Source organism: Electrona antarctica, assembly GCF_951216825.1.
Source record: "Electrona antarctica genome assembly, chromosome: 2".
In the NCBI taxonomy this organism is placed as follows: domain Eukaryota; kingdom Metazoa; phylum Chordata; class Actinopteri; order Myctophiformes; family Myctophidae; genus Electrona; species Electrona antarctica.
Genome location: NC_136807.1, coordinates 48,444,258 through 48,458,346, shown reverse-complemented (window position 1 = coordinate 48,458,346; position 14,089 = coordinate 48,444,258). Strand labels below are relative to the sequence as shown.

The following is a 14,089-nucleotide window of genomic DNA, read 5'->3' as shown; positions in this document are numbered from 1 at the left end:
AAAAACAGAGAGATGTGTTTGGGTGAGCGGTGAGTCTCGTATCACCGCAGCGCGACGTCATGTTGTGGTTTCCGGTGGTCACCGTATCACTAGCCTCGGAAACCCAGACGTTACATGGACACTCACACAGTGCATCAGGAGTCTTTACACTCTGAGGCTGGTCATGGGGGTAGCGATTCAGGAGTCTAACACGCTGATGCTAGACAGGAGGTCAGGGGGGTAATGGTAAATGGTAAATGGTGCATTTATATAGCGCCTTTATCCAAGGCGCTTTACAGCGCTTTACAGTGCATTACATTCACCCATTCACACACCGATTGTGGCGGAAGCCATGCAAGGTACCAACCAGCACATCGGGAGCAATTTGGGGTTCAGTGTCTTGCCCAAGGACACTTCGACATGTAGACAGGAGGGTAGCGATTCAGGAGTCTGTACACTCTGATGCTAGACAGGAGGGCATGGGGGGTAGCGATTCAGGAGTCTGTACACTGTCTCTGATGCTAGACAGGAGGTCATGGGGGGTAGCGATTCAGGAGTCTGTACACTGTCTCTGATGCTAGACAGGAGGTCATGGGGGGTAGCGATTCAGGAGTCTGTACACTGTCTCTGATGCTAGACAGGAGGTCATGGGGGGTAGCGATTCAGGAGTCTATACACTGTCTCTGATGCTAGACAGGAGGTCAGGTGGGGTAGCGATTCAGGAGTCTGTACACTGTCTCTGATGCTAGACAGGAGGTCATGGGGGGTAGCGATTCAGGAGTCTATACACTGTCTCTGATGCTAGACAGGAGGTCATGAGGGGTAGCGATTCAGGAGTCTGTACACTGTCTCTGATGCTAGACAGGAGGTCATGGGGGTAGCGATTCAGGAGTCCGTACACTGTCTCTGATGCTAGACAGGAGGTCATGGGGGGTAGCGATTCAGGAGTCTTTACACTGTCTCTGATGCTAGACAGGAGGTCATGGGGGGTAGCGATTCAGGAGTCTGTACACTGTCTCTGATGCTAGACAGGAGGTCATGGGGGTAGCGATTCAGGAGTCTGTACACTGTCTCTGATGCTAGACAGGAGGTCATGGGGGGTAGCGATTCAGGAGTCTTTACACTCTGATGCTAGACAGGAGGTCATGGGGGTAGCGATTCAGGAGTCTATACACTGTCTCTGATGCTAGACAGGAGGTCATGGGGGTAGCGATTCAGGAGTCTGTACACTGTCTCTGATGCTAGACAGGAGGTCATGGGGGTAGCGATTCAGGAGTCTATACACTGTCTCTGATGCTAGACAGGAGGTCAGGTGGGGTAGCGATTCAGGAGTCTATACACTGTCTCTGATGCTAGACAGGAGGTCATGGGGGGTAGCGATTCAGGAGTCTTTACACTGTCTCTGATGCTAGACAGGAGGTCAGGGGGGGTAGCGATTCAGGAGTCCGTACACTCGCATCGCTGCAGTAATACACTAAACGGTGGACAAAAAGTATCATAACATGAGCCAGGATGTGGTAATTAGCCTCGTTAAATCTAAGCCATCTACAACAGCAAACAGGCTGGGGCATACATTACACAGGAGGCATGCATCCTATTTTAGGTACAACCGATTAGCTCCACACAGCATCCGCGCGTACCCAAAAAATTTCTTAATGAGCAAATGCAATCTGTGCCAGTTTGCTGAACGTGTGCTGCAGTTTGACCATGCAGGCCAGCAGTCCAGTCAGTGTAATCAGTAAAAGCTCCTTTTGATCAAATATTCATAGACAAGACTTTGTTCACAGCATTGACTGCGCTACGTCGTAACATTCCATACATAACTTTCACACATAATATTACATGCACATAAGACTGCAGGCTGTTAGTCTAGTCACGACGCCGCGTTTAATCAACCCGCACTTATGCAAACAAATGCATAAGTACGTTAAAATAGTACCGTATCAGACAGTCACATATGTCAGCTATAAATGCATATATCGTCGCTACCGTAAACCTTCAAAATAAAAGTTTTTTTTTTGTCTCAAGCTCATGTTAATACATTTTATTGGTTCAATATTTCGATACTTTTGCGTGACCCTGTCATACCTTATAAGTATAAAATAGGAAGGAAAAGGGAAAGGAAAAGGAAGTAAAACATAATATGAAAATATAATACAAATATGAAATATGAAATATGGAGATACAAGGTTTCTGTACAGCCGCAACAATATCAAATCTGATATATGTAACAGACATAGTACATACAACAGTGTTGATAACCCATTTTGGGGCGGGAACCCCTTTTGGTGTTAGCATTATGTTATGCTTTAGCTATTGAAAAATAGCAGATCTACAAGCTCATAGCGCGCCACCGAGTGGCGCGCTACGAGCTTGTAGATCTGCTATTTTTGAAAAATCGAAGAACGACTGACACATAGAAACATAGCTTTTTCAGAAAACTGTCAGGATAAGAGGGTCCATTTTGTACAATCTCAGCATTTGTGCCTGCCCGCGTGCGTATGCGCCACAGACAGAAGTCTGTCTTTTCGAATACTTCTGCACTCCCCGCCGCTCTCTCGCAAGACGTGTAGAAAACCCTGCCGCGCTAATGCATTATCAGCATGGATCAGGGCTGTTTGTACAGTGGACGTACGCTATACAGCCACACGTCAAATCTCTAACGACAATATTATCCATGATTAACCGAGCCAGACATCCATCCAAGCAGCTACTGTCTGGGACACTCAGCGGTATAATAATAATAATAATAATAATATGTATCCGATGTCGTCTCAACAACAAGATCGTTAAACTAATAATAGGAAAAAATTCTGAAATCGCCTGAAATCTAGGTCTTGGTAATATTCATATAGAAGTATCTCTTTAACCTGTTATTCAGAAGTATGATTCCAGTAAATAGGGGTTTAATAGGCTTGGGGGGGCTTTACAGGGCTCATCTGGAAATTGTATTTGGGCATGGCTGCGTGTGTGTGTGTACGTGTGTGTGTGTGTGTGTGTGTGTGTGTGTGTGTGTGTGTGTGTGTGTGTGTGTGTGTGTGTGTGTGTGTGTGTGTGTGTGTGTGTGTGTGTGTGTGTGTGCGCGCGTGCGCTCGTGTGTGTGTGTGGTGTGTGCGTTTATATATGTAAATAGGTCACGGTCAGGGAGTCGGGGGTGGGATGGCGTGGGTAGTGCATATGTAGGTATAGGGAATGGGCTGATCTATGGAGAATGTGTGTGTGTGTGTGTGTGTGTGTGTGTGTGTGTGTGTGTGTGTGTGTGTGTGTGTGTGTGTGAGTGTGTGTGTGTGTGTGTGTGTGTGTGGGTGTGTGTGTGTGTGTGTGTGTGTGTGTGTGTGTGTGTGTGGGCAGTGGGGGGGATAAGGGTGGAGCGAGGGTCTTCCGGATGGGTGCCTGTGTGGGTCACACACACACGGTGCCCCAGGGGGGGGAGGGGGGGGGAACTGACAGAGGGGTAAGGGTGGTGGAGAGGGTGGGGGTCCATCCATGCCCCTTACCCATTCTGCCTCTGGATGTCTAGACCAGTGAGCGTCAACCTCTTCTTTCTCTGGGACGCCACGTCAATTCTACATTCATCGTCAATGGGAATTTAATCTTTGTGTATAGGATGAAAATAGCAGATTTGCTCGTCCACGACGTAAATTCTCCATTCATTGTCAATGGGGAATTTCATGTTTGTGTAAGCTGCTAGTAGTGACATAATGTATCATATAATTATCCACACGACCCAAACCAGCCACTACTTCCAGCACCAATGCTCTGATCACACCTATCTTAAACTTTTGTGAACAACACGCCTGCAAAGTTTCTCTATGATCTTAACCACACGCCTGTAAAGTCTTGTGACTGCATCTTGCAGTGTTTCGACGACCATGATTCTGTCCTCCAGACACATAAACACAGCATACCTCACAAGGTGACCAAACATGTCACACATGTAGCGTATAGGTGGGGGGAAAAAGTGTATTTGTGCGTGTTGCATGATATGATATATGATATGATATATTACTTTATTGTCAGTTCGCACTGAAATTCGTTTTGCGACCCAGCGGCCTTGTATGCAACACATATACACATTTGACATAACACAGGACAAAGCTAGCTAGCTCAGTCTAGTTCTGGCCAAAATCCTGATTACGCCTCAGAGTTGATTGATGGACAAAAGACCTCTTCAGTCTGACCTTATTGTATGCTGGAACACCATATCTCCTTCCTGAAGGCAGCAACCTATACTCTCCATACAAGACATGGCTAGTATTAGAGGTGATATTCCTTGCTAACCTTAGGATGCTGTTATCATAAGTGGATGTATAGAGCCTCTGAAGTGGTTGTCCAACAATCTTTGAACAAATGTTTAGTTGTTGCAGCATCTGTGACTTTAAGGCTACAGAAATGCGTACTGCTCTGTACTGTGCTGCTGTGCAGCACACATGTGCATGTCATTCATTCCTGTGTGTGTGAACGCCTCATGCAGAGATGAACGCTCAGCGTCTTGTCTCTCCGGGAGGCAGAGCTGTGGTTTTGCAGCCACCATCCCTCCGAGGCTTAGAGGATATGGAAGGGAAAGGTAGTGCTTAGAGTCTAAGCAATACCTTTCCCTTCCATATCCTGTTATTCACTTCACAGAGAACCATGTGTGGTTCACGAGTGCTTTATCCACGATAACACCACCCTCCCTCGGGCGACTGTGGCTCAAGAGGTAGAGCAGGTCGTCCAATGATCCATGGGTCGGCGGTTCGAATCCCGGCTCCTCCTGTCTACATGTCGAAGTGTCCTTGGGCAAGACACTGAACCCCAAATTGCTCCTGATGTGCTGGTTGGTACCTTGCATGGCTTCCGCCGCAATCGGTGTATGAATGTGTGTGCCTTGGATAAAGGCGATATATAAATGCACCATTTACCATTTACCTCTCTGTTGAACATTACACAGATGTGATGAAACAAACAAGAGTGTGTGTGGTGTTTACTGTGAGTGAAATGACTGAGATAAAACAGGCACACTCACGGCAGAGAGATGGGACAGGTAGAAGAATACTTTTAGCAGTTCATTTGTAAAAAAAAAATCAACCACATGAACCCTAGCATTCCTGGGGTTTAAGTGGTTAGGCATTCGCTAAAAGGCTATGCCGAGGAGAGAAAGAAAGAGAGAGAGAGAGAGAGAGAGAGAGAGAGAGAGAGAGAGAGAGAGAGAGAGAGAGAGAGACAGAGAGAGAGACAGAGATAAAGAGAGAACGTCTCAGCCGTTGTGGCAGTTATCCCCCGGGGCACGCATGAGAAAAACATCCCTTCGAAGAGTAAAGGAAGGTAGTGAATAAAATATCCCTCTCTCCGGTAATATAAGATGCATATCGGAAAGCTAATTGAAGACAACGGCGCATTCCCAGATCCATCAGGCTGAGGAGGAGGAGATGTTTCATTTCAGGCAGCTTTAGCTCAGAGACCAGAAGACGCCTCAGGCTCTCTCTCTCTCCCTCTCTGCAGAGAAAATAGGAGATGAGTCGCTGTGTGGGGCGCCAGGGGGAACCTAAGAACCTTAGACATTATGAGACAACGCAACTGTCTGTGTGTGTGTGTGTGTGTGTGTGTGTGTGTGTGTCTCCGAGTCTTAAGTGCCAATGAGGCATGCTGACTCAACTCAAGAAAGGAAATGTGTGTGCTCAGACTTTGCGAGTGTTTTCTAAGAAGTCGCCCACGTCTGAAGAAGATGAGTCGACGATGTGGCTGTGTGGTGAAAGGGTCGCTTCAAGGTCACGTGAATCGCGGTTTGCAAAATGTTCTCGCATTCATGTTCACATTCATTCTCGTATATTCACACGACATGGTTCACAAGAAGATCTCTCACCTTTTCCTCTACCTCAGAATGCAACTGTTCTCCTCTCCTCTCATCTTTCATTCAGCAGCAGCTGCTCAACTCTGTTCCATCTCTCTCTCTTCTCTCTCTCTTCTCTCTCTCTCTCTCTCTCTGGCTGACAATTACCTGCTAATATTAGCGGCCCACTCGTCTACTACATCCCACTGTCTCAGATTAGCTGCCATCTGACTGCCAGCGCCTTAATTAATCTCACTCAAATCACTTACCTGTCACGTCTTAATTTATCTTAATTGGCACCGGCCTATATACCCTCGCCTCAGACTGAACGTAACACAGAGACAAAATACCTCGTTAGTTACACATGCACGCCGCACGCACGCACGGCTCGCACGCGCACACAGACGCGAGCACGCACAGTTCACGTCAGATATGTCAAATTATCGGACATCATGTATGTGTGAAATGATTAAATGATATTATACACATATAGGATGAAATAATGAACACATTGTCGCTGTTGGGCAGAAACCTCCTATCGTCATGTATATGAATGTTTTTATGTTTTAACCCATTTTGGGCGGGAACCCCTTTTGGTGTTTTAAACATTATGTTATAATTTAGCTATTGAAAAATAGCAGATCTACAAGCTCATAGCGCGCCACCGAGTGGCGCGCTACGAGCTTGTAGGTCTGCTATTTTTGAAAAATCGTGAAAATATTTATTTCAGAAAACTGGAGGATTTAGAAGATTTTTTTTTTTTATTCGAGGTCAGGCCTAAATGGGTTAATACTAAAGCAAAAGGAACGTTTTTGGACATACAAGGTTTTCAACCGACAGCAACAAATTGCTATTTGGATGTGGTCATAAACCACCAAGGGCTCCTCCCGGTGATACATGTGTAATATCATTTGTCTGTCTGTGGCTGTAGAGAAGCCTAACCCAGTAAAACGAAGCCTGCACACCAAACCCCAACGACTGGAGGCAAACGGACGGCGACATTGAAAAATGCTTCACCCCCACACCATGTAATCCACTGAGCCAAATGGACATCGATGCGTGATTCAATTTGGGCCGCAATAAATGTCAACTTAGACATTGAAAGTGCGCTTGATTAAACTCATCCTTCATCTCAAACTGTCCCAAGCGCCTCGCCAGTGTGTCGTTCACCATAGCGAAGCCAGACGGTAAGCACCGCTAAGCCCAGGACAGGCCGTGTGCCACATATTGGCTTTGTAGTGCTCTCTCCACCGAGGCCAGTTCTGGCTCATTAACGACAAATGGTTTCCTACTCGAGCTACACTGGAGACATCGTATATAGAACCAGTCAGAGAGGCAGCACTGATAGACATCACTATAACACTCCAGTAGAGACCCTACTTTATACTTTTAGCAGACGCTCTTAATCCAGAGTGGCTTAACAGTAACGAGAACAAAGGTAATACAGTACATCAAATATATTGAAATAGTCATCTAGGATCATAAGTAAACAAAAAACCTACACTTCCGTCTAACAGTAGAATATCTGTACATTGAAACTATAAAGAGGAATGCTCTAGAATGCCAGATCAATAATCTATATTACATATTTTAGTCATTGCATACGCCTGCAAGGTCGTCGAGGCTAGGGCAAGTGCTATACGGGCTATACGGTGGAGTCTGAAGAGGTGAGTTTTCAGACTACTCACACACCAAGAACAGCCGATGTCCAATCTGTCCACGTGTCACATCCATGATGCGTTGTACGCTTACAGATATTGCTATTTTCGGCGTGCGAGACACCGACACGCGGCGGTGCATAAATGAGCCACTGGCTTTGGAACAACATCGATTCCATCCAGCCTGCAGACAGACAGAGAGAGAGAGAGAGAGAGAGAGAGAGAGAGAGAGAGAGAGAGAGAGAGAGAGAGAGAGCGAGAATGGCGAGCAGCCTAATCCTAACGTGGCAGAGAGACGAATGAAACATTTCTTTTCTCTCGGTCATCTCGCTTGTGAAAGACGTGGTGTGGTAACAGTGGACAAATGGCATTATTCTCTTTTCACAGACACTCCATTTGTCTGTCCTTTCCTCGTATAGGCCGCAGAGAGAAAAGACACGCACACGCATGCACACGCACACGCACACACACACACGCACACGCACACGCACACGCACACGCACACACACACGCACGCACGCACGCACACGCACACACACGCACACACACAGGGTCTCACAAGGGCAGAATAGCTCAATAGATGCCACTGAGCTAAATGGCCGGCTCTTGTTAATGGCCCTCTATGTTCCAGGATTCAGAGCGTGGATCTAATTGCTCTGATCTCTCCATGAATGGACTCTTCTGCTGCTCGTTATTATCAGAGCGTCGCACGGTCCTCCTCCTCCTCACGCCCTCTCTCTCTCTCTTTCTCGCTCCCCTCTCCTCTCCTTTCCTCTTCCCTTTGTCTCTCTTGTTCATTTCACTCAGGCCTCCTCTCCTCTGTCTACTCGTCTTCACTCAGGCCTCCTCTCCTCTCTCCTCTCTCCACTCGTCTCCACTCAGGCCTCCTCTCCTCTCTCCACTCGTCTCCACTCGTTCCATCTCCACTCCTCCTATGTGCTCTTTTCTCATCTCCTCTCAAGGTTCAAGGTTCAAGGTTGTACTTTATTGTTACATCTTGTATACAGGTAGATAAGAGTAGAACTCATTTGTGTTTGGCTTCCTTCGGACAATGCAGCAGTAGAAGAACGTAAAAAATGATTTAAAGAAAGGACAAGAGTGCAAAGGAGAGCAGGAGATTATAAAATGGATTCAAGAGCCTCATCAAATGTCCATGTGCCTATAATCTTTGTATATCGTATATACCAGCAGCATTTTCTCCACCAGTAGCTGCTAACTAACTAACTTTGTGCAAACAACTTCACAGTATATTCTATTTATATGTACAACCTATAGATTCTTCCCTCTCATATAGTCTCTTTTGTCCTCCCCTATCTTACAATTCATTCTGTCTCTGTCTGTATGCCCTCTCCTCCTCCATTCTTCTGTCTTTGGGAGTGAGGGATGGAGAGAGAGCGAGAGAGAGAGAGAGAGAGAGAGAGAGATAAGGCCGTACAGATAAAAACTAAGTACACCCAGACAGAGAACACGGACATCGAAGACAAAGCAGCCCTGCTTATTCGCGGGCCGCGGCGGTGGAAGCAGTGCACCCTGGGAGATGGATTCATGGTCTGCTCGGCAGAGGGCACAGACTGACCGATGGGTCGATAAGACCGCTCCCTCTCTGAACTAACATTAGTATTAAAACCCATATTGGGCGGGAACCCCTTTTGGTGTTAGCATTATGTTATGCTTTAGCTATTGGAAAATAGCAGATCTACAAGCTCATAGCGCGCCACCGAGTGGCGCGCTACGAGCTTGTAGGTCTGTTATTTTTGAAAAATCGAAGAACGACTGACATAGAAACATAGCTTTGTCAGAAAACTGTCAGGATGTAGAAGACATTTTTAGAATCTGATCTCAGGTCAAAATGGGTTAACTCCACGGAGGCCAAGACAGTAAACTATGACCAACTATAACATGTAGACTTTAGAGGACTCCAGTGATAGAAAACACTTTGTGAGCTTGTTGCGGATCGCTGTTTCCGGCGAAGAGAGGTGGTGTCGAGGGACAAAAGGATAGACACATTGGGGGGTGTCCGATCATCATAGTGTAGGTTTTAAGTGGTTAAGAGTGCAGGGTCAGGAGAGATTGGCTGACAGGGTGGATAGATTTACAGGCCTTCCCTCGCTCATAGGAGCTTCACAAGGAGAAAGGAACCTAATCAACTAATCACCCGATCAATAGCCCATGCAGAATGTAGCGGATGTCAATTCACTCATCCTCGACCTGCTACTAAACAACGGATCGATGGGAGGAAACGCCTACATGTCTGACGGTCAATATCAACCCCGTGAGCTTGACGTTCACTGTTCAGCAAAACACAACGGTGGCAGTGTGGGGAGCCCACTGGCCTAGTGGTCCAGGCGCATGCCACATATAGCCTTGAGAAAGACTCTGAACCCCTGATTGTCCCCGATGAGCAGGTTGGTGCCTCGCATGGTTTCATCCGCCATCGTTGTGTGACTGAGTAAATGTAATGCACAATCTATGTAAAGCGCTTTGGACAAAAGCGCTATATATATGTATATAAATGCACCATTTACAATTAGAATATCCTCGTGGCTGTGCAGTAATGTTCACCTTCAGCCCCAGCGACGAAGTCGAGCCGCAATAATCTGGCCAATCACCAGCTGGCAGGAAATTACCGCCGGAGAGACTTATTTGATGTGCGTCGGCGGCGCAGATAAGAAAGAACGAGTGCAGCAGACATACGGAAAAGGAGATAACCCGTAGAGAGAGAGGGGCTGTGAGAGAACGGGACGGAGAGAGAGAGAGAGAGAGAGAGAGAGAGAGAGAGAGAGAGAGAGGGGCTGTGAGAGGACGGGACGGAGAGAGAGAGAGAGAGAGAGAGAGAGAGAGAGAGAGAGAGAGAGAGAGAGAGAGAGAGAGTAATGAAAAAAACAAGGAGCCGGTGACACAGAAAGATGGATGTCAAGAAGGAAAAGCTTTCAGGTCATGCTCTCTATCGAGGTTAACCACTCAACCAATTACACCCCCGTTTACTTACTTTACCGGAGTCCCCTGGGCTCCATGCTAGGCCCCCCTCCTGTTTTTGCTCTGCACCGCATATATCTTTGCTGAAAATAGCCGATCGATCCGCTGTTTTGTTGGCTCGTCAAGCCCAGAATACAGGGACATTTATGCAGTTAAGGCCCGAGGCCCGATTCTACACATGCCTTCTGAATTAGTAGTTCTCACACTTTCTCCAAAAATCCCTGTTTTAATGGGTTAAGCCATAATACGTATACATCATGGGTTTTCAACAGGTGGTCCGTGGACCACTGGTGGTCCGTGAAGGTGTTGCATGTGGTCCCTGACCATGCATTTAGCAATCTGAGAATCCCATCATCAAATATTCGGGAAAACAGCGGCCCCTGTTGTTCCTCGAAATTTGGCAAAAAAGTGAAGATTCATATTTGAATTTATTGTATTGACCACAAGTTGAGCAACAATGCAGTAAATGATCTGGTGACAAATGATGACGCGTCGATGTTGTCAGTTACTGGGAAGTCGGATGTCAAGAACTTCCACAGAAAAGTGAGGTAGAATCTCAAGGGAAACCGGATTGCCTGGTTGAGTCACCATTAAGGAAATGTGCCCATAATCCATCGCAAGTACTCATAGAATAAGTTACAATGAACAGCAACACGAGTTCAATATGGAAGGTTAATTTATTTCCCCCACACCACGACCATATCCCCCCTCCCAACACAACAATGGCCCCCAGGTTAATTCTCAGTCAGGGTGGTGGTCCCTGGTTCATAATCAGTTGAAAACCCCTGGTATACATCATACAATGACTTGGCGAAAATAGATCTGAAAGCTTACAGCGCTTTAACACTAAAATAATGACAGGGATGTGCCAGGTCCAGAGCGGTTAACGGGACTTTAACATATATGAGCATGATCTGGTGTGTTGACTTAACTCCCCAGAGTGTAAAAATGGACTGGTGTGGGACCGTGGCGGTTGACCGAGTCTGTCGTCATGCCGTCCACGGGGTTAAAACCCTGTGGCTTTTCCAGGATGATATTTGGACAGGGCAACTTTTCCCCACTGGGTAGGGAAAGTGTTTCAGCAGCCTGTCCCAAAGTGGACGGGAACTTTCCATCCCTATTAAAAAATAAATCCACACAGCCTTCACATGCATGGCACAGCCCCGGAATGGCTAAATCAGACCGTATACAGTGGAGTACAGTACGTACGTTCCTGTGATGATGCCGTCCGTGGTGGAGGAGGAGGAGGGGGAAATGGAAATGAGGGCAGTGCCAGGCTGGCAGTGTGTGGGCAGCAGGCAGGCAGCATGAAAAACCTGCTTGATTCACTAGAGTCATTATTCACCCTCCAGACTGCTGGATGAATTCACTTAAGTGAGGCAAAGTGTGTGTGTGTACGTGTGCGTAGTTGCGTACGTTGTGAACAGAGGGGAACCTGCGGTGGTGGAAATGTACTCGCATGTCTTGCTTAAATAAAGGATTAATATACTGCAATGTAGAAACATAAGTAAAAGTCTGGGACTCAAAATGTAGTAAAAGTACAAAAGTGGCTTCAAAATACACTTCCAAAAGTAAAAGTTCTCATTATGCAGAATGTTATCATTATGTCTAACATTTATAAAAAATATCTTTGGAAAATGAGAGACGTACATGCAAGCTCACAAAGCATCGGTCACATCGCTACATCTGCACTACATCTCTACAAAAGTATAGTACATTGGAAATACCCAAGTTTCCACCACTGGGAACTGACCTTATTAAGGTTCAGGGACAATGAGTGGACACACCCTCCTACCACAAAATTAACCTGCTATACCTAAAAATAGACCACAACATCCAACCAGCGAGATAGACAGGTTCTACCGGGAATAGCCCCGTTGACGTCAAAGCAAGCGTATAGCGATGACTCAAAGGTGAAATCATTCACATCCGCATCCTTCTTTAGTATGATTTAGCATGATGATATAATGTAGAATACACAGTATATATATATATATATATATATTAAATGTGAGCAAAAGGTATAATAAAAAAGAGAAGAGGAGACAGCCAGAGGCCAACATCTGCAGCTGGCTTTCAAAACGTCTGTCTTGTCCAGGTTTTCAGTCCCTTATTTCCACCACCACCACACCTCCCCTTTAAAAACCGCTGGAGTGAAACCGCACAGCATACTGTGCTTGTATGATGACACAACGATGGTTAAGTCATCAGCAGAAGTCAATAAACCATTCCACTTCGGGGGGAAAGGGCTTGCTTTTTAAAAGGGAAGAGACACATTTTTATCACCTAATTACACTGATGCACACTGACACGCGCGCACACGTGCTAATCTATCCATTTGTAACTCTCGACAGTGTACACGTGTCGTGTATCCATTACGCTCAGTTAAAAGTGCTTTAAGTTGTATTTTTTGGGGGGTTAAAATAAGTGTTAAATAGCTCTATATTCCCATAGTAATCATTGCTATAGAGCGGTAGTTTGGTGGTTTCAACCAGTGGTCCTTGAGGGGGTTCCAGGTGGTCTCCAGCTAAATGATGAAGAGTTGGTTTCATTTTACACTCTCAAGAGTTAGTTAATTATTGTTAGACATCTGCATTACTTAATTTACAAAACATCTACACAATTAGAACATGTAACATAATTGTTATTTTGATCAATGTTTGTCTCTCCTATTAGTTACCACATCAATACAGCATGGAATTGTGGACAAAATCGTATTCAACGATAACAAAATAAAAAGGTTTTGGGTCTGAGAGGCTGAATGTCATCAAATGTGACTAAATTTGACTGAGGGACTGCCATTGGATTTTTTTGAATTTTCGTTTTTTCATGTCATATGAAAGCAGGGAATCATAGCTTCAAATTGACATATTGGTTGTTCAATTTGACCCATCAGTTTTGGAGATATGGCTTATAGAGTAATGTCAGCAAGTAGAGAAAACGGGCTTGAAAGGTTCACTTCTGTGGTCCCTAACATTACACCTAGCTACATGTTTGGGCATTTATTTCATATGTACATGTCGATTTCAGCTCTGACACTTATTTCAGACATGCTCTAGTATGTGTTTTTCTCCTCTGGTGAAAAGCTGTAATTTGCGCGATGGCAGTCTCTCAGTCAAATCGGTGGCCTGTGGCTCAAATGCCAAATAAATAATGGACCTTGGTATGAAACGGGTTGAAGAGCACTGCTCTATAGCAGCACTATTAGCTGCGGTCAAGGCCTGGTAGTGTTGCAGGGTCCAGTGACTGTGTCCATCGTTTGGCTGAGTGCAGCAGACCATCTGCGTGACGGAGCCTGAAAAAACAGCCCGCTGTTGTATGTATATTTAACGTGTAATGGAACGTTATATACAGCACACACACACACGAGGGGAAAAACAACCGGGTGAGTGAGACGCATATAAAAGCTCACATCACACGTGTTCCATGTGCACTCGCTCCCTCATTGAGGATCAGGGCTTCTATATCTACCTGATAAGATTCAAAGAAAGGGTTTGTGTGTAGCCGTCAGGCACAGATGGCAAACAATATGGAACCCTGGACCACTTCACCGGCTTATCAGAGACACACACACACACGCACACGCACACGCACACGCACACACACACACACACACACACACACACAGGCACACACACACACACACACACACACACACACACACACA

The 14,089-nt window shown here is 45.9% G+C and overlaps 1 protein-coding gene across 1 annotated transcript in view; it reads right to left on the bottom strand.

Moving 5' to 3' along the window:
- The window catches only part of LOC306915978 (neuron navigator 1-like), a 79,497-nt gene that overhangs the window by 47,985 nt on the left and 17,423 nt on the right, over positions 1–14,089 (bottom strand). The window lies entirely within an intron of this gene.